This window comes from Lutra lutra, chromosome 4 (genome assembly GCF_902655055.1).
Source record: "Lutra lutra chromosome 4, mLutLut1.2, whole genome shotgun sequence".
In the NCBI taxonomy this organism is placed as follows: Eukaryota; Metazoa; Chordata; class Mammalia; order Carnivora; family Mustelidae; genus Lutra; species Lutra lutra.
In genome coordinates this window covers 109473831-109493395 of record NC_062281.1, presented here as the reverse complement: position 1 = coordinate 109493395, position 19565 = coordinate 109473831, and the positions used below count along the sequence as shown (strand labels likewise).

Below are 19565 nucleotides of genomic sequence, written 5' to 3'. Positions count from 1 at the left end.
GAACAAGGACAATCACAAACATCCTTTGAAGATTTTGTATTTCTCTAGAAAACAAAAGTAAGTTTTTAATTTTGTTATATATTTTATTTTATTTAAGCGGTGTTCTTCCTTTCCTACCCTATGCACTAAAATCTATGCTCCTAGAAGATGTTTAGTGTTTATCACAGAGGGAGTTCAATATACTCCTCAACATCCTCTTGGAGGCCCAGAAACATCAGCTTGTGAAAATCAGAGAAATAAGATAAGGAGAACTGAAGAAAGTGGAGGGGGAAAAAAAAAAACAAAACCAAAAACAAAACACAAAATAGTAAGAAGGAAAAATATTCCAGAGAGATTGCAGCAAAATTCGGACAAAGGTACTTGACTTAGGACCTCCTGCTCTTTTCCCATATATTCCCTGTGATTTTCTTTAAAGCTCTGTTCCTCAGTTTTTCCACTTTCCTTTAAATGTGTCTATGCAGGCGCATGGGTGGCTCAGTGGGTTAAAGCCTCTGCCTTTGGCTCAGGTCATGATATCAGGGTCGTGGGATCAAGCCCCACATCGGGCTTTCTGCTCAGTGGGGATCCTGCCTCCCCTCTCTCGGTCTCTGCCTTCTTCTCTGCCTACTTGTGATCTCTGTCTGTTAAATAAATAAATAAAACCTTTAAAAAAATGTGTCTATGATGTAAGATAAGTAAATGTTACATCGATGATGTAGCCCTTGTGTTTGACTTTTGCTGGCTTAAAATATATATCTATTATAAATTTAACCTTTATGAACATGTCCTCTTGAAATCACATTAAAATTAAAAGAATTTTAAAAAATGGTATAAAAACTGCATGAGGCAAAGTACAACAAAAGAAAATGTATAACGGAAGCCACAGAAGGAGACGTTGAAAAGAAAGGAAGCTGTGTTGTCGAATCCTATCTAGCATTATAGGAGCTGATGAGGAACAAGAACCTGAAGTTCCATTCTTTTTTTTTTTTTTTAAGATTTTTTTTTTTTTTAATTTATTTGACAGACAGATCACAAGTAGGCAGAGAGGCAGGCAGAGAGACAGGAGGAGGAGGCAGGCTCCCGCTGAGCAGAGAGCCCGATGCGGGACTCGATTCCAGGACCCTGAGATCATGACCCGAGCCGAAGGCAGAGGCTTTAACCACTGAGCCATCCAGGCGTCCCCTGAAGTTCCATTCTTAAGAATGTAAATTTCTCTTACTATCGCCTCTCTTCAGTAGACCTGATTGTAAAAAACCTAAGTATGCTCTGGTTCCATTTCTCCATCTCCTAATATTGTGAGAAAGGAATAGTTAAGAGCATGCATCATCAGAGAGAGATGAGAACCTGAGGGGCCTAATTGTTCTTTTAACAAACATTTATCAAATTCTTCTATTGGTTTTTCCCTGTCCCTCACTCTCTCATTCCACCAGTACTTGTCAGGATTTTTCAGGAATAAACCAAATATTAGAAGGAAGTTTTACATTAGGAATTCAAGAAAGAGAAAACAAGGAAAAAAGAAAAAAGAATTGTAAAACAATAATGATGATAATGATAATTAATAATAATATAAAAAAAACTCCATTTTGAAAAGCATGAAACAGCCCAAATCATAATGTAAAACAAAACAAAACAAAACAAACAAAAGCAAAAAAAAACATAAAGGCATGCCATGGGAAAGTTTTTAAATATTAGAGGTAAAGAAAAGCTATTAAAAACTTCCAAAGGGAAAAACAATAGATAATATAATGGGATCAGAACAGGAAAGGAACTAGACTTTGCAAAAACAATAATAGAAGCTGAAAAATTTAAATAATGTCATAAAGTTTCCTGAGGAAAAAGTAATCTATAACAATTTGTTCTTAATCAGCCAAATTTTCAAACAAGTATGAGAATAAACAGTCATTTCAGAAGCAATATCTCCAGATTTACCTCTCAGGTATTCTTCTTCAGAAATATATTGGAAGAGGGCGCCTGGTGGCTCAGTGGGTTAAGCCACTGCCTTCGGCTCAGGTAAGGATCTCAGGGTCCTGTGATCGAGTCCTGCATCGGGCTCTCTGCTCAGCAGGGAGCCTGCTTCCCTCTCTCTCTCTCTCTCTGCCTGCCCTCTCTGTCTACTTGTGATCTCTCTCTGTCAAATAAATAAATAAAATCTTTAAAAAAAATTAAAAAAAAAAAAGAAATATATTGGAAGAGAAATCCTAGGGAAAAAGAATGGAGTAAGTCAACAAAGAGGAAGGCACAGAATTGAGAAAATAATATATAATCCTACAGAGGACAGAAATCAAAAGGCATCCCAGATAATATTGAAAAGAATTCCAGAGTGAAAGACATGGCAGCCTAAAGCACAATATATCCAGATCAGAGAAGAACAGAGACACTATGACGGAAGTCCTTCAGGCGGTGGGGGTTGACAAATTCCTTGATATGTTTGTTCATGTGTGAAAACAAGCTCCATAAGAAAAGAGTTGTGTTAAGTCTTGCATTTCATTTATTTTATAATTATACACATGCATAATTTTGAGAAAAATGAATGTTACCATCAACATAATGTTACTTAAAAAAAAAAAAATACAATGTAGAAAAACTATTATGTATGATACCATAATGGTGGCCACATGTCATCATGAATTTGTTCAAACTCATAGAATGTACAACCCAGTGAACTCTAATGTAAACTCTAGACTTTGGATGATAATGAGTATCAATGTAGGTTCATCAAATGCAACAAATGTACCAGTCTGGTAAAGCTATAGGTAATAGGAGAGACTATGCATGGGTGGGGGAAGGGAATATATGGGAAATCTCTGGCAAACCTTGACTCTTAACTGTGGAGAACAAAAGAAGGGTTGTCAGAGGTGACGGTTAAATGGGTGATGGAGGGTAAGGAGGGCACTTGTGATGAGCACTGGGTGTTGTATGTAAGTGATGAATCATTAAATCTTATGTATGAAACTTTTATTACCCTCTATGTTAACTAACTGGAGTTTAAATAAAAACAAGGAAAAAGAAAAAAATATCTCAACAAAAAAATAAAATAAAATAAAATGTGTAATATATAGGAATCTCTGTACTTTCTGCTCAGTCTAGCTGTGAACCTAAAACTGCCCTTAAAAGTAGAACTTTTGGGGCTCCTGGGTGGCTCAGTGGGTTTAAGGCCTCTGCCTTCGTCTCGGGTCATTATCTCAGGGTCCTGGGATCGAGCCCCACATTGGGTTCTCTGCTCGGTGGGGAGCTGCTCTCCTCCCTCTCTCTCTCTCTCTCTCTCCTCTCTCTGCCGGCCTCTCTGCTTACTTGTGATCTCTCTGGTCAAGTAAGTAAATAAAATCTTAAAAAAAAAAAAAAGTAGAACTTTTCCAAAACTGTTCTTAGAAAACCTCCAGAATTTATTTTAAATTGAGAAATGAAAAATTGGAAATAAAGTAAGAAGCACACGCAATTCACCTTTGTCTTTTTAGAATAAACATTTTAATTTTTTAAATATAATTTTATTATTTAAAAGATTTTATTTATTTACTTGACCAGAGAGAGAGAGAGAAAGCACATGGAGGGGGAGTGCCAGAGGGAGAGGGGAAAAAGCAGGATCCCTGCTGAGTAGGGAGCCAGATGTGGGGCTGGATCCCTTGACCCCTGGGATCATGACCTGAGCCAAAGGCAGACACTTAACTGACCCACCCAGATGCCCTCTAAAATAAACTTTAAAAAAAGTGAACAGTTTAGATTTATAGAAAAATTAACTAATAATAGAGTTCTCACATACTCCACACCCAGATTCCCCAGTATCTTACAATAGTATGTCACATTTGTCACAATTAATGAACCAATATTGATACATTGTATTAACTAAGTTCATACTTCATTTACATTTTCTTAATTTCTGCTTAATGTTTCTTTTCTGTTCTCAGATCTCATCCAGGATACCATGTTGCTTTGATTCAGGAAGTCTCCTTAGGCTCCTCTTAGCTGTGACTTCCTTTGCATTTGATGACCTTGACAGTTTTGAGGAGTATTTTGTAGACTGTCCCTTAATTTTGACTTATTTCATGTTCTTCTCATGATTACACTGGGATCATGGGAAGAAGACTACAGAAGTAAAGGTGCCATTATCACCACATCACATCAAGGTTACATACTACTACTATTACTTATTACTATTGATGTTGACCTTGACCACCTAGGTTGAGGTAGTATATTCTAGGTTCCTTTAATGTAAAATGACTTTTCCTCCCTGTCTTCACACCTTACTCATTGGAAGGAGGTCATTATGCATACTCTAACCCTTACGGTAGAAAGTTATGCTCTATTCTTGCTTCATTTCAGGGAACACTTTTGCTAGTTGTTCTTTATGGCCTTGCCTTTAAGGTCTCCTGTATAGGCATGTCTTCATATCATTACTTTATTTCTTCCAATATTTCTTTCTCCATGACTTTCCAGGATATTATGAAGTAGCTCACATTAGCGACAGAACCTGCATAGAAATTTGTTTTTGCTGCTGAAATTGTCTACCACAGAAGGTCTCGGGAGTTTATTTTTTCCTTTTCTTTATTTTTCTTTTCTTTGTTTTCTTTTCCTTTCCTTTCTTTTCTTTTCCTTTGCTTTCTTTTCTTTTCTTTTTTTTTCTTTTCTTTTTTCTTTCTGTTTCCTTCTTTCTTTCTTTCTTCCTTTCTTTCAAGATTTACTTATTTACTTTTTGAAAGAGAGAGAGAGAGAGAGTACATGAGCAGTGGGGAAGCGCAGAGAGGAAGAGAGAGGGACAAGCAGACTCCCATGAAGGGCTGTATCCCAGGACCCTGATCACAGGCCTGAGCTGAGATCACAACCTGAGCTGAAGTCACATGCTGATCACTGAGCCACCCCCTTCCCTCCCCCTTTCTTTCTTTCAGTCTTTCTAGAAATTTATTTGATACTTAGAATAAGGAAGTCTTGTTCATAGTGGTTATTTTAATAAGGAAGTCTTGTTCATAGTGGTGTATTTTGGTTCATAGTGGTTCATAGTGGTTATTTCATATGTGGGGGGGGGGGGGCTGTGACCCACCATCAGCCACTCCAGCCACTGCGCTCTGCCGGTTTCCTGGAGCAGCTGAGAGCGCAGAAAAGCCACCACTCGCGTCTGTTCCGTGACGGGTGGCCCCACTACTCTGCTTTCTAGCTCCCCATGTGTTGCAGATCCCTGAATCTTTATAGTTTAGCGAAGAGCTGCCCTGGTGTTGTCACGCTTTTTTTTTTTTTTTTAAAGTCTGCTTTTCTCAGTAATTGTTCTTGGGTCTCAACTAGACATCGAGCAGCACACGTCACAGCGACTCTCGTCAAGCGCTTCTACGGGGGCTAAGCCCCACCGCGCCAGGAGCTGCCCGCTATGCTCTATATAAACAAAATTCTCGTGATTTAAGTGATCAAAACCATCTTTTGTTAAACACAAAGCCATGTATAAATACTATAAAAATGACCAGGGAATAATATTGCTTTTTAAGCTTTTATTTGTTTATTTGACAGAGATCACAAGTAGGCAAAGAGGCAGGCAGAGAGAGAGAGGGAGAGGGAAGCAGGCTCCCCGCTGAGTTGAGAGCCCGATGTGGGACTCGATCCCAGGACCCTGAGATCATGACCTGAGCTGAAGGCCAGCGGCTTAACCCACTGAGCCACCCAGGCGCCCCTGCTTTTAATTGAACATTATGATTTTTTTTTTTGCTTTATTCCTAAACATTCACATTAATTAGCTTCAACTGCACTGTCTGTTTTATTTCACATTTCTTTTCAATGTTTTTGTAGTTCATTCCCGACCGACATTCTCTGCTTCCATCCACCCTACCACTCCATTCATTTTTGCCTTCTTTTTAGAGTGTCAGAAGCTAAATAGGCATGAAATCCTTAACTGTCTTTCTTTTTCCCTTCCAAGTTTATCTAAGTTCAAGTACATTCTCATTCTTAACATCCTGGAATGCATATGATAAGCCAGACACTATGCCAAGACCTTGGGATATGAGATGAGTGAGACAAACCTCAGCCTTCAAGAAGACCACCATCTAGAATGTTCATGAAACTAAACCCTCCAGCACATTATTAATGTCAAAGTCTCCTATCACTTCTATGATTATTCCTATTAATTATTCTTCTTCCTGTTTCATATTCAATATGCCTTCTCTATGGACGCTTCTCTTTGCCTTATGGCCATGCTCAGGACCATTTAAGGATTTTACAGATTAATTACGTGCCTACCAAAAGAGCACAGTGAAATCAGAGAATGTTAGATAGTTTAAAAGATTGGAAGCTAAGATGCTTGTAGGAGGATAGCAGAAGCTAATTTTGGAAAGACAGGTGGGATGAGAACACAAAGTGTCATTTATGCATTCTAAGATATACAGGAATGGATAAGAGGAAGAGTTTGAGGCATATGACTAGATAAACATTTGCCAGTGATCATATACAGATTTTCCTAACTTGTTCAAACCTTTTTTTGTCTTGAATCTGTTTCAAGAAAAACTAAGACTAGGTTCTTACTCTGTATTATGCCTGAAACAAAATTCATTATTCTTGGTAAACCAGCAGCAATGCAAAATTCTTTGAGTAAGGTATCTTGAGGTTATGTTTGCCTCTGATGTCCTTACACATCACTTGAGATGTGATGATTATGGCTAAAGAGAAGGTAGTTTTAATGCAGAGATTGAAACAATATGAAAGAAGCTTCAAGTGCTAATTTCAGTTCATGGGGTTCATCTTGTCCTGATGCTATTTGCTCTATAGGTGATTTTGTTCTCCATAAAATTGTATAATACTCTTAATTTTAGCCACTGTTATCATATAAACCTTCTATATTTCTAGTGAGTTCCTTTTGGGAATGTGGTTTCTCTTATTAAAACTATCAGGGGACACCTGGGTGGCTCAGTTGGTTGGACGACTGCCTTCGGCTCAGGTCATGATCCTGGAGTTCTGGGATCGAGTCCCGCATCGGGCTCCCAGCTCCAAAGGGAATCTGCTTTTCCCTCTGACCTTCAACTTGCTCATGCTCTCTCTCACTGTCTCTCTCTCAAATAAACAAATAAAACCTTAAAAAAAAAAAAACTATCAGAAGCCCTGTTGTCTTTGCCACACACAGCTTTGATTCTTGATGGCCTGGTAGAATAAGGTGGTTTTGTCCACTTGCTCAGATTTTGGAGTTTATGAAATTGACTGTCATTTATTTTATTTGGTTGTATTGTAGGGAATTTTTAATTTTTATGTTAGCATTTTGTTTTTGTCCACAAATTTGGGATATAAAACCTATCCACTGCTGTGACCATCTTCCCAAAATATTTATCATTTTCTCATTAAATAAATATCTTTGCTAACTCATTTTAACTTATGGTCACAAAATACAAAATATTTTCATTTTATATTCAAGACACTGGATACTTGTGTGTTTGAATAATCAGAAAGACATGCATTTGTTTGGGCTGAAAAATAGGTAAGCAAGTAATAGTATTTCAAAATAAAAATTTCAAAGCAGAATCACAAATTTTCAAAATAGCACTAAAAAATCACTTCCAGTCTAATGAAATAAATCAGTCTTTTCTCTGAAATTTTAATTATGTAAGACTTAATCTTGATTCCATCATTAATATTCCTGATATGAATTATAGTGGGTTGAGCAGCATCTCCCCCTTCCCCCACCAAAAAAGAAAAAAAAAGGTTTGTACCACCAGGAACTTGTTTATATGACATTATTTGAAAAAGGGTCATTACAGATATAATTGTTACTAATTTCAAAATGAGATCATCCTGGATTAAATTGAACCCTAACTCCAAAGACTAGTGTCCTTATAAGAGAAGAAAAGGAGAGATCACTGAAAACAAGGCAATATGAAAACAGAAATAGAAACTGAAGTGATACATCCATAAGCCAAGAAATATCAAAGATTGCTGGCAGCCACCAGAAGCTAGGAAAGAAGCATGGAGCAGATTCTCCCTCAAAGGCTGTAGAATGAACCAACCCTACTTAATACCTTGATTTTTTTACTTTTGGCCTACAGAGCTATGAGATAATAAATTTCTGTTGTTTGAACACCCAATTTGTAGTAAATTGCTTTGGAAGCCTTGGAAAAATAATACATATCTCATCAAATATTAGATTTTTTTCTGCTTCCAAAGATTTTTATAATTTACTAAAAAATAACTTTAGCAAATCATCTGAGAAAGGATTGTTTTTTTTTTTTTCCCCCAGAAATTGTGCTGGATCATTGGACAGCCATATGTTTAAAAAATAGACCTGAGAAACATAACTCACATGCTACACAAAATTAATTCAGAATGGATCATAGACTGAAATCATTAACTCAAAGTCATGGAGTTAAAACATAAACTTATGAAACATTAAGAGGAAAATATAGCAGAATGCGTGTATGACATTGGGTTTGATGGTGAGTTTTTAGATACAAACCCAAAGCATAAACTATTAAAGAAAAAGCTGATAAATTGAACTTTATCAAGATTAAAACATTCTGCCTTTTGAAAAGCAAGAGAGAAAATATTTGCAAATCACATATTTGATAAAAGACTTATATGCATAATGGGGTGCCTGGGTGGCTCAGTGGGTTAAGCCGCTGCCTTCGGCTCAGGTCATGATCTCAGGGTCCTGGGATCGAGCCCTGCATTGGGCTCTCTGCTCAGCAGGGAGCCTGCTTTCTCCTCTCTCTCTACCTGCTCTGCCTGCTTGTGATCTCTCTCTGTCAAATAAATAAATAAAATCTTAAAAAAAAAAGACTTATATGCATAATATATAATCATCTAGTGAAGATGTGAAGTAAACAGACAAAAATTATATATATATATTATTAACATATAATGTATTATTAGCCCCAGGAGTACAGGTCTGTGAATCATCAGGCTTACACACTTTACAGCACTTACCATAGCACATATCCTCCCCAATGTTCATAACCCAACCACCCTCTCCCTAACCCCCCTCCTGAGCAACACTCAGTTTGTTTTGTGAGATTAAGAGTCTCTTATGGTTTGTCTCCCTCCCGATCCCATCTTGTTTCATTTTTTCCTTCCCTACCCCCTCAAATTCCTCATATCAGGGAGAGCATATGATAATTGGAAAACAGACAAAAATTTTAAAAATAAAGATCTGAATAGACACTTTACCGAAGGAGACATATGGATATCAAATAAACTCATGAAATGAGGCTTAACACCATTTGTCATTAGGGAAAAGCAAATTAAAATGGCAATGACATTCCACTGGATGACTATTCAAATGTCAAAAATTTTAAAAATTGACAGTAACAAATGCTGGCAATGATGTGGAACAACAGGTAGGAATACCGATGGTGCAGCCACCATGAAAGACAGTTTGGCAGTTTGTTATAAATTAAACATAAACTTAACATATGTCCCAGCAATATCATTCCTAGGAAATTATTCAAGTGAATTGAACACTTATGTTCACACAAAAAACTGTATAGGAATGTTTATAGCAACCTATTCATAATTGCAAAAAGCTGGATGCAACCAAAATACTGTTCTACTGGGGAAATGTGGCTAAACAAACTGTGGTCCATCCATACCATACAGTCCAAATATCATTTGATGATATAAAGGAACAACCTGTTGATTCATTAAACACCATGTGTTAATCATAAGTGGATTTTACCAAGTGAAAAATGAAAGACTAAAGGAGACATATTATATGATGCTATTTATGTGAAATTCTGTAAAAGGCCAAACTATAGTGGTAGAAAACAGGATCAGAGCTCTCAAGGCATTGGTAGATAGCAGTGTAGTTCATTGAAATGGAGATCTACCAAAGAATTTAGTGTGGTAGATCTGTTCTGTATGAGACTGAGGTGGTCAAAACCCATAGAAAAATACATACACAGAGTGAACTTAAATGTGTGAAAATTAAAAAAAAAAAAATCCAACCAGTATTTTTGGGGAAGCTAAGACTCAACACTATGTAATGCAATAACATTACAAATGAATAAATAATTGCATTGGAGGGAGTCAGTTGACCTAATAACATTATAACTGATTTCAAGTTAGACATCTGTATGAACTTAAGTGTAGCTTAATATATATACTAATGAGTGGATTCAGAAATAATTATAGGTATATGTTTATATTGGTTGGAATTCATAAATATATTCTACCTGTCTTCTTAGAAGACATAAAAACAATGGCACTGAAGTAATAACTACAAAGACATAAGAGACCTTGAGACAGAACTATCTAGTCAGATTTCTCTCAAATTCCTGACCCAGAGAAATGGTAAGAGAATAAAAGTTTGCTCTTTTAAGCTGGGAATTTTGAGCTGCTAAATTGTTGTGTCACAATGGATAGCTAATGCACAGCCCCATAATACATTTATAACCATAACTTCTCACTCCAGGATATAGTATAAGATTATGCTTCACAAATAATCATCATGTCTCTTTAATCTCCTAAACTACCGAAGGATCCCAAACCTGTTTTTACCTTGGCTTACATTGACAGTTTTGAATAATGAAGTTCAGTCTTTTTATAGAATATTCTTTAGATTGGATTTGTCTGATGTGGCCTCATAATTACATTTATGTTATGAATTTGGGACTGGAATATTTATAATACATGTGTACTGCAGGATTTTTTATAGCAGCAAATAATTTTAACAATCTAAGTGAGTGAAGATAAATTGGTTAAACAAATATAGTTATTTTGATCAACAGAATATGGTAACAGCATTAAAAATCATAGTACAAATGTACTTTTTACACAGTTAGGATAAAGTATTATCTGGAAAAAAGATAAGTAAGTTTCAGAGCTGAGGGGATGATTTAATCTCATCAATTAGATTCCAGTTTATAAATATTGGTTTTCCTCATTTTAGGACAAAGATATAAATATAAAAGATATTGCTTAGGCAATATAAATAAACCAATAAGCAATTTTTGAAAACTTTCTACTGTGTAATCTGAGTTCAAACATATGGTCTGAGATCAAAAGCCTGTTTTATAACCCCATCATATAATCAAGTTCTACAATAAAACTTTATTATACATATTTTTCCAAATAATGTTATGGAATTTCTCATATCTGTGATTGCTTCTTGGACTTTTGGCTAAGATCAAGTATAGAATTTCTCATATCTGTTAACAGAAAAATAATACAATGAGGGAGAAATACCGATGGCATCATTCAATTAAACAATTGATGTTTATGTGTGAATATTCTACTCTATCCCAAATATTCCCCCATGCCAAATAGAAAAAAAAATACTAAGAAAACACAGAATATTCAGGAAAAGATAATCATAAATTTTGCCTACATACATTGAAATCCTAAGGGAATCATCTGGGAAAAGCCATTTAATTTCTCCTAACATTAAATTATTTATCTATAAATCAGAACAAAAATTTCTATTCAAATTTTCTGAAATTATTTATGTAAAAGTGTTTAGAGGATTTTCCTTGGGATTACAAAGTTCCAGAGAATTTACTTAAAATTGAATGCTTGAAAAAAAGTACATTTGCTCTTATTAAATTTATTTATTTATTGTCATTTGTGTACTAAAATAAAAAACATGTGACAGTAGTTCTTTGGATTATTACCTGTAAGCTATTTTTAATTAACTATAAACACATACAAATGTCCATACTTGGAGGAGAGACAAAATGTAGGCATACACTTTAATAGTTTGGAGTGTTTGGAGTTGTTTCATGAGAAAAGTCACATAAATTTATATTACAAGGCAAAGTATGTAGCTACTGAAATGTATAGATATGTGTGACTCAGAGAACTCTTTTGAGGGTGACATAAAGTAATGTGTAAAAGGCCCAAGAAATATATCTGATCCCTGGCAAAGTGTCAGGGATATTTGTTGTCTACTTTCCTGTTAAAAAAGCAATTATCTGTTACTGGCTGAGACTCATCTTGCTCCTTCTGTCTAAATAGGTCATTGGGAGCTTGGCAGATTTTCATGAGAGAAGAACAATGAAATCTCGAAAGACTTTACTATGCAAGAAAGCCTACGTGTAGCAAAAACAAAAAAGTTGAAATTTCCAATGTAGATTGTTAGTGTGGAATGATTTAGTGCTCGGGGACAACGTTCTCAGCACATCCATTTGTGCCTGAATGCTCCTTGCCTCATTTATTCTCCCTCTTTTCATTTCTATCCATTTTCTTTCTTTCTTTCTTTTTTTTTTTCTTCTCAAAACTCTTTGGTCACTAACTTTTTTTTATATTGAGTGTTGTACTTTCCAAGTAGATGACTATCAAACACAATGCCATTTATTTCTTTTAAATTCAATATCTGATGCTTTACTGTAATCCATTTCTTTCAGTCTCTCCTTGAAAACTTCCATTTATAAGCATTCCATCCTTTTCTGACTATTTGACAATATCTGTTCATCTCTGTTTGTAAATGCTCAGGTTTTTGTTTCTTTGAAGCACAAGTTCAATCACCTTTCCTTAAGTCATAGACACAGCTTAGGTTTATCTGAACACTCCATCACAATATAATTATTCCTTTTGCATTGTGTTCTTTTTTCTCTCTTTTCTTTGAAATGCCCATCTTTCATATCTTTTTTCTTAATTTATTAAAATGAGGTGAGGCTCCACTTTTTTCCTTTGAATTAATTTCATAATCAGTTCAATTAAATCAGTTTAATTAGAATGGCTTATATGCATAGTGATGAGGTGAGAGAGAACGATGAGGAAGATACTGAAAATAAACCAAGCATAATTGCATTTTTTATTTTACTCCACGTAAAGACTAGTGGTTCTTTACCTGGGTATATACAACCTTTGAGGTTCCAATGGGTACATTCCCTTTCTGAGAGAAAAAAACAACACACATATGATTCTATATACATAGTCTTGAATAAAACTGTAAAAGACAGATCTCTTTGAAGAATACCCTTGGCTATTGCCCTTATGTTGATGAGGTCTTGGTTCAATGACTAAAAAATGAGCAGCAATGTCATGCCATAGAGGAGATAACAAGTAGCAAGAGAAAGGGATGATGGTAACAAGGAGTATTGTAATACAACTCAAACTGAAGGGATGGGGGAGGAGGAAAATCTTCTGAATAAGGAATAAAGTAAATAAAAATATTTTATTTTTTTAATAAAAGTAAAAAAGAATATAATAGCCACTTTACATGGAATTGTAAATAAACTCAGATACCAAAGGGTAGACATGTGACAGTTACTGTGTGTTCTGAGAAGTTAGCATTTAAGATGGTCCTAGGAAACATACAAAAGAAATTGAGAAAAATCATCCCTTACAGTTTTCAACAAGAAAGACAGAAAAGGGCATCCATACCATAAGATTGGTAATAAGATTAAACAATTAAGTGAGTACTTACTATGTTTGAAGTGTTTCGTATGTATGAACTAATTCAATCCTTATAATAATCTTCTCTAATTGAAGCTAGCATTATCGTTTTTTTGGATGAGGAACATGAGGGAGAGAGATTGATTCACTGGCCTGAATTCAGCAAAACTAGTAAATGGTGAAGCCAGGTTTTGGACTCACAAAGTATTAGAGGACGTCATTAAGAGGACGTGACCTTTGGTTGAGGAGAGCTGGAGCCAAGCAAGGTTTTCTCAAATTCCTCAACCCCTCCCCTGAGACTATAAAGATTGTATATGTGACTAAATTTAGTTAAAGCCTCTATAAAAACTTTTTATGGAGTTCCTGGAGGCAGAGATGTATTTATCTTGCAGCCCCTCAAGACAGACCTTGTATGTAAATTCCTTTGCTTAAGCCTTCTACCTACGAATCCAGAGTGGCTGCCTCCTTCTTTGGTCTCTTCTTGCCCTCTGTGTACAGGGGCCAGTTTTGAATTTCACCTTCACATATATCCTATGCCTTTTTTAGAGAAAGATCTTTATACTCTCATTTAAGAGTGAATATATTTGGTCTAAAGCTTCATATATATCATAAAAAAAGGGGGGATTAGTATTTTACCCAGATGGAGAACACAGAAATACCAAGTGTATTACAGAGGATTAGAATTAATAAGAAGGAAATGACTGTTCTTAATATTAGTAGTTTTAGAATGGCTGTTCTCACATAACCTCCTATGGGATTTTGAGAGAAGAGAAAGAAGGAAACCCAAGCTCTGCATAGTCCTTTCTGAGTCTTCACATTATGTAGGGTCTCTCCAGAGAAGTTGTACAATCCATCAATGTTATAATTTCAGATCCTTTAATCAGTGCATGGAATGTGTTTTTTATCAGTTTAGGTAAATTCTGTAGGCGCTTTATATATTTATAGTTGCTTTATTTGATATCAATTTGCCATTTGAGCCTTGAATATTGAGGGAAGGTATATTCCACATTTTTAAATTGAATGTGATATAACTTTTTGTACCCCAATACATATCATCAATGCCTTCACATATGAATAACACTGTGAACTGTTCTTTAATGAACACTGTGAACCTACAGTTCAGTGTGTAAATATTTTTTATCAAACTCTACCTTATAGTTCACTAATAAGATAAACTAAGGTTATGTTTCCTCTTGTGATGCATTAAGAGATTCAATACCATCTGCCAAAACCATTTAATCTCAATTTAATTATGGGAAAATCATCACATACAAATTAAGGGACAGTCTGTAAAACAACTGGCATTCGGCCTTTAAAAATAATCTTGCTAGGAAAAGAACATGAAAAGTGCTCTAAAATGAAAGAAACTAAAGACTTTGGATCCCACCTACCCCCACCAAAAAAGAAAGAAATAAAGAAATAAGAAACCAAGGAAGAAAGGAAAAAATCTTGTATTAAAGGATATTAGAGGAAATAGGAATATAGACTATAGATTGAAAAATAGTATTATATTTGTGCTCCATTAAAGTATTAAAATAAATTATGCTTCCATGGGAAAATATTTTTAACCCAGTATTCTATACCCAGCCAAACTATTAATAAATAGAAAATGATAAAAACATTTTTAAACACCTATTTCAGAATGGAGAGGACTCATGAATTTTACTTTCCAAGTCTTCTTTATTTGGAATACACTGGAGGCCATGCTTCCAAAAACAGGAAGCATGGGAAAGAGTATTCCAGAAATAGAAAGAGGCAAAGAGGAGCTTTTACAATATGTAAGCATCCAAATGGCAGCAGGAGTGGTGCCTGGGTGGCTTAGTCAGTTAAGCATCTGACTTTGACTCAGGTCATGATCCCAGGGTCCTGGGATTGAGACCCAAATTGGGCTCCTTGCTCAGCAGGGAAACTGTTTCTCCCTCTACTTCTGCCTGCTTCTCCCCTTGCTTGTCCTTACTTTCTCTCTGTCAAATAAATAAATAAAATCTTTTTAAAAAAGAAAAAAAAAATGGCAGCAGGAGTCCAGAAAATCGTATATTGATCTTCAGGAAAAAAAGTGATATATTAGAAAAGATATACGAATTGAAGTTATAGAACATGAAATAAGAATTATGGATAGATATGTACAAAATTATGCAAATGAAAAAAGAGACAAATTAACTCAAGGGAGTAAAACAACTTTTTCAAGAAAGGGACTATAAAATAGAATACTGCTTTGGAGTGAACCGTATTAAATCATCATAAGGCTGAAAATGGAGATTTCTATCTTAACTAAAAATAATGAATTTGATACTTTAAGAAGATGAGCAAGAGGAATTGGAGTTGACTATGCAAGTGAGCTGAGTTTTCATTTCCTTTAAGTGAATGAATCAAAGAAAAAATTATAAGAATATTGTTACAAAAATGAAAATAATCATCAAAAAAGGAGGTTAAAAAAAGCTCAAACTTCTGCAACTGAGTATCAAGACTGAAAATTGTGCATTTAAATATATACATATATATACATTATTATATTATATAATACATAATTATATATATAAATATATATATTTATATTATTTATTTACTTATTGTCTTTTCTTACTTCCACTAATAGTGTACCTGAGACAAAGGCTTGTGTGTAACTTATCTGTGAAGATGTTCTCAGGGATTAAAGTGAAGGTTAGTGAAGAAGTAAAGCAGGAATAGAATAACAAACCAAAGGATATCATTGTTGATAGCTGTGACTGGTGATCAGGTGCTCAACAGATAACCAAGATGCAGAATAGTCAGTATTTCTGTCAGAACTGAAATGAGAAGCCAAGGTTTAGAACTAATTTTGCTTGTTTACTTAATCAGGAAAGCCCATTACTTAAACAAACAAATGAGGGTCAGGTATACTTGAGTCTAGTATCTCCCTGAGCATCCAATTTCCTGGGCCCTTTCCAGAGTCAACCCCTCTACCTATCTTAAATTGTACAGTCTGCATATGAATTACATATATGGCCAACTCCTCTGCTCTTCCATTGGGGGAACAAAACAGAATGAATCCAGAGACTGGGCTTCTTGCCCCATATTTGGTAGACTGTTTATGTGATTTTTAAAAAATTAGTAAGGTTTTTCAGACCATCAATTTTCTTATCTGAAAGATAAGGAGGTTAGACCACTTCTAACTTCCCATATGGCATGATTCTATTAACTAAGCAAAGAGATGTGCAAAATGACTTCATAGAAGGGTTCACAACTGTTAAGTCACCTGAGCTTCATGCAAAATTGTCCATTTAAGGGCTATCATACAGATAGGATTTGGCAATAGTTGAAGACATTCTTTCTGAAAGCTGTGTTGAGAGCAATGCCAAATATCACTTACATCAGTTATTCCTTTTCCCATTTCTTTTCTTTCCAAATATCACCACCAAAACTGACAATCATAATGCACATTATTTTTCTCCCCACTGGACTCTGCATTAGTGACATAAATGAACTGAAAAGGAACACAAAGTGGCATTAAAAATTCTGACTTAATTTATGATTTGGATGGCATTCTATCAGTACTAGCCAACCATAGTAGGACACTTAGCATATTGATACCTCATAGTTTTGTTTGTGTTTTCATTTTTAATAAATCTATAATGTGCACAGTTCCTGCTGCAGCTGCTTCCTTTGCTTATAATATTATAATATGCTTAAATGTGCTGGTGAGGCTTTTTATGTATTTTAATTAATTTAATTGTTTTTAACCATTACTATAGGGTAAAATTTTGGTCTCCCTGAGAAGAAAAGTTTAACAATTATTAAACTGGCTATAGTAAAGAAAGATAATAAAATATTACATCAAATGCTGGCTAACAAAAACAAGGATTGTGAATAGGCTCAGTCAAGAGTTCTTTATAAACTAAAACAATAATAAGATACAACAATGCACATATTAGAATGACTAACATTATTTTTATTTTAAACTGACAATACCATTAAAGTAGGGGAGCAACTAGAACTCTCATTCTTTGCTTGTGGGAATGTAAAATGTACAAACACTTTGGAATAGAAATTGGTAGTTTCTTAGAAAGCTAAGTATAGCCTTACTATAGGATCCAAAATTCATGCTCCTGGTTACTTACTCAATTTATCTGAAAAGTTATGTCTACACAGAAACCTGAATATTTATAGTAAATTTATTTATAATCACTGGAAGCTGAAGCAACCTAGATGTCCTTCAAGAGCTGAATGGGAAAACAAATTATGATACACACAAACAATGGGATATTATTCAGTAATAAAAAGTAAATACCTATTGAGGCATGAGAAGATATGGATGACTCTTAAATGGGTACTGCTAAGTGGAAGAAGCCAGCCGAAGTAGCTACATGATATGTTATTCTACTTGTACAACATTTTGGAAAAAAAAAAAAACAAAACAAAACTATAATTATGGTGAAAAGACCAGGGATTGCCAGGAATTCAGGAATGAGGCAGAGCATTGATTAGGTGAAGCACAGAGGATTTTTTTAGGTTAACAAAGCTATTCTGTTTCACACTGTCATTATTGATACATGACATCAAACATTTGCCAAAACTCACAGAACTATATCACTAACAGAAAACCTTAACTTGCAAATTTTGAAAATCCACTAGAAGGTCAGTAGACCTCAGGATGTAGAATGAGACAAAACAATCTAACTTTATTATGAATGTAGGAAACAACGGCCCAGAAGAATATGGGAGGAAGGGTATTGACCTAATTAACCTTAGGAATTACTGGGATCCATAAGACTCAAGGCAAAAAGAGCTGTATGTAAGCATGAGTTGATAAAATTATTTTCCACCAGTGGCTCAGGATTAAGCATTTTGGTTGTGTTTTTTGCTTTTTGTTTTAATTTTTCATTATGTTTAGTTAGCCAACATATAGCACATCCTAAATTCTTATTGTAGTGGTCAATGATTCATTTGTTGTGTATAACATCCAGTACTCATCCCAACAGGTGCCCTCTTTAATACCCATCACCTGGTGGAAAAATATGGAATGCTTCATGAATCTTTGTGTCATCCTTGTGCAGGGGCCATGCTAATCTCTGTATCATTCCAATTTTAGTATATGTGCTGCTGAAGCGAGTACAGGGTTAACTGTGTTGATACCATTATACTTATAGACAGGAAATTGACCCATTAAGTAAAGGGATGGCAGATGGTGGGAGCCAGGTTTCTCACGGTTGGCATACAAGGTTACAGACAAGCAAGGGAGAAGTGTACAATGATCTATGTGGTGATGAATTAGAATTGGAGATGTTAGTATGAACTTATATTTAGCTTAATATATATATATGTTTTCATATAGAAATATTTATAAGTATGTGTCTATATATGGGTTAATATACACACATATATCTGCTAATTCTGTGAGCCCGAGATGGCCTACAAGCAATGACAGTCCAGTAGCAACAAGCACACTTCAGCCCAGCTCTTGATTTCTGATACCATTCTTCAAGGAAAGGAACCAGGCTTCCCTAGAAAGATGGATGATTCTGGAACTAGGGCAGCAATTACACAAGATGAACCTAGAGCTTCTTTAGTAGCAAAAAGTAAGGAAGTACTCAAAACCAGTCCAAAACAAAACACATTCATTGGGGTATGTCAAGAGGACACAGGAGCCAACTCAAAGAGCCCCTAATGGCCCAAATTCCAACAATTTGAGCAATAAAATGTGATCTTGGATTACATAACTCAGAATATAAAACAGGTATCAATTAAGTCCATATGGATATAAATAAATTATTGAATAAACAAATAAGTGGGGCAAGAATAGACAAATACCCTATGAAAAAGATTCCAAATAATGTATGTAAATATCTCTCATCTTCCTCAAGTAGGTGCTGTGTTACTCTCCACTCCTTAAGTGGGCACTGCACATAGTAACCTCCTCTGAAGAGTACAGTATGGAAAGGGGAAAAAGACTAACTTTACTGGAGACACCTCACAAACACTACCTCAACCTGGTGCTCACAATCGAAATCAACAGCACTAAGTCATGTGGATGGATATAACCTTGGTATGATATGATGAAAATAGCATTTCACCTTCAGGGTCTTCCTGCTGAAAACACATAACTTACCCTAATTCTGAGGGTACATCAGATAAATCCCAATTGAAAGGCATTCCAAGAAATACCTGGTAAGTCCTTTAGAAAAAGATCATGGTTATCAACAACAAGAAAAGTCTGAGAAACTGCCTTAGCCAAGGGGAGCCTGAGGTGACATTACAACTAAAATTAATGCAGTACCCTGAATGAAATCTTGAAATATAAAAAAGATATTAGGAAAAAAATA

The 19565-nt window shown here is 35.1% G+C and overlaps 1 non-coding gene across 1 annotated transcript; it reads right to left on the bottom strand.

The window, feature by feature from the left end:
• Positions 1–18254: 18254 nt before the first annotated feature.
• Positions 18255–18358, bottom strand: LOC125099449 (U6 spliceosomal RNA). The gene has a single exon (XR_007127176.1). It is a non-coding gene; the product is annotated as a U6 spliceosomal RNA (small nuclear RNA).
• Positions 18359–19565: the final 1207 nt, after the last annotated feature.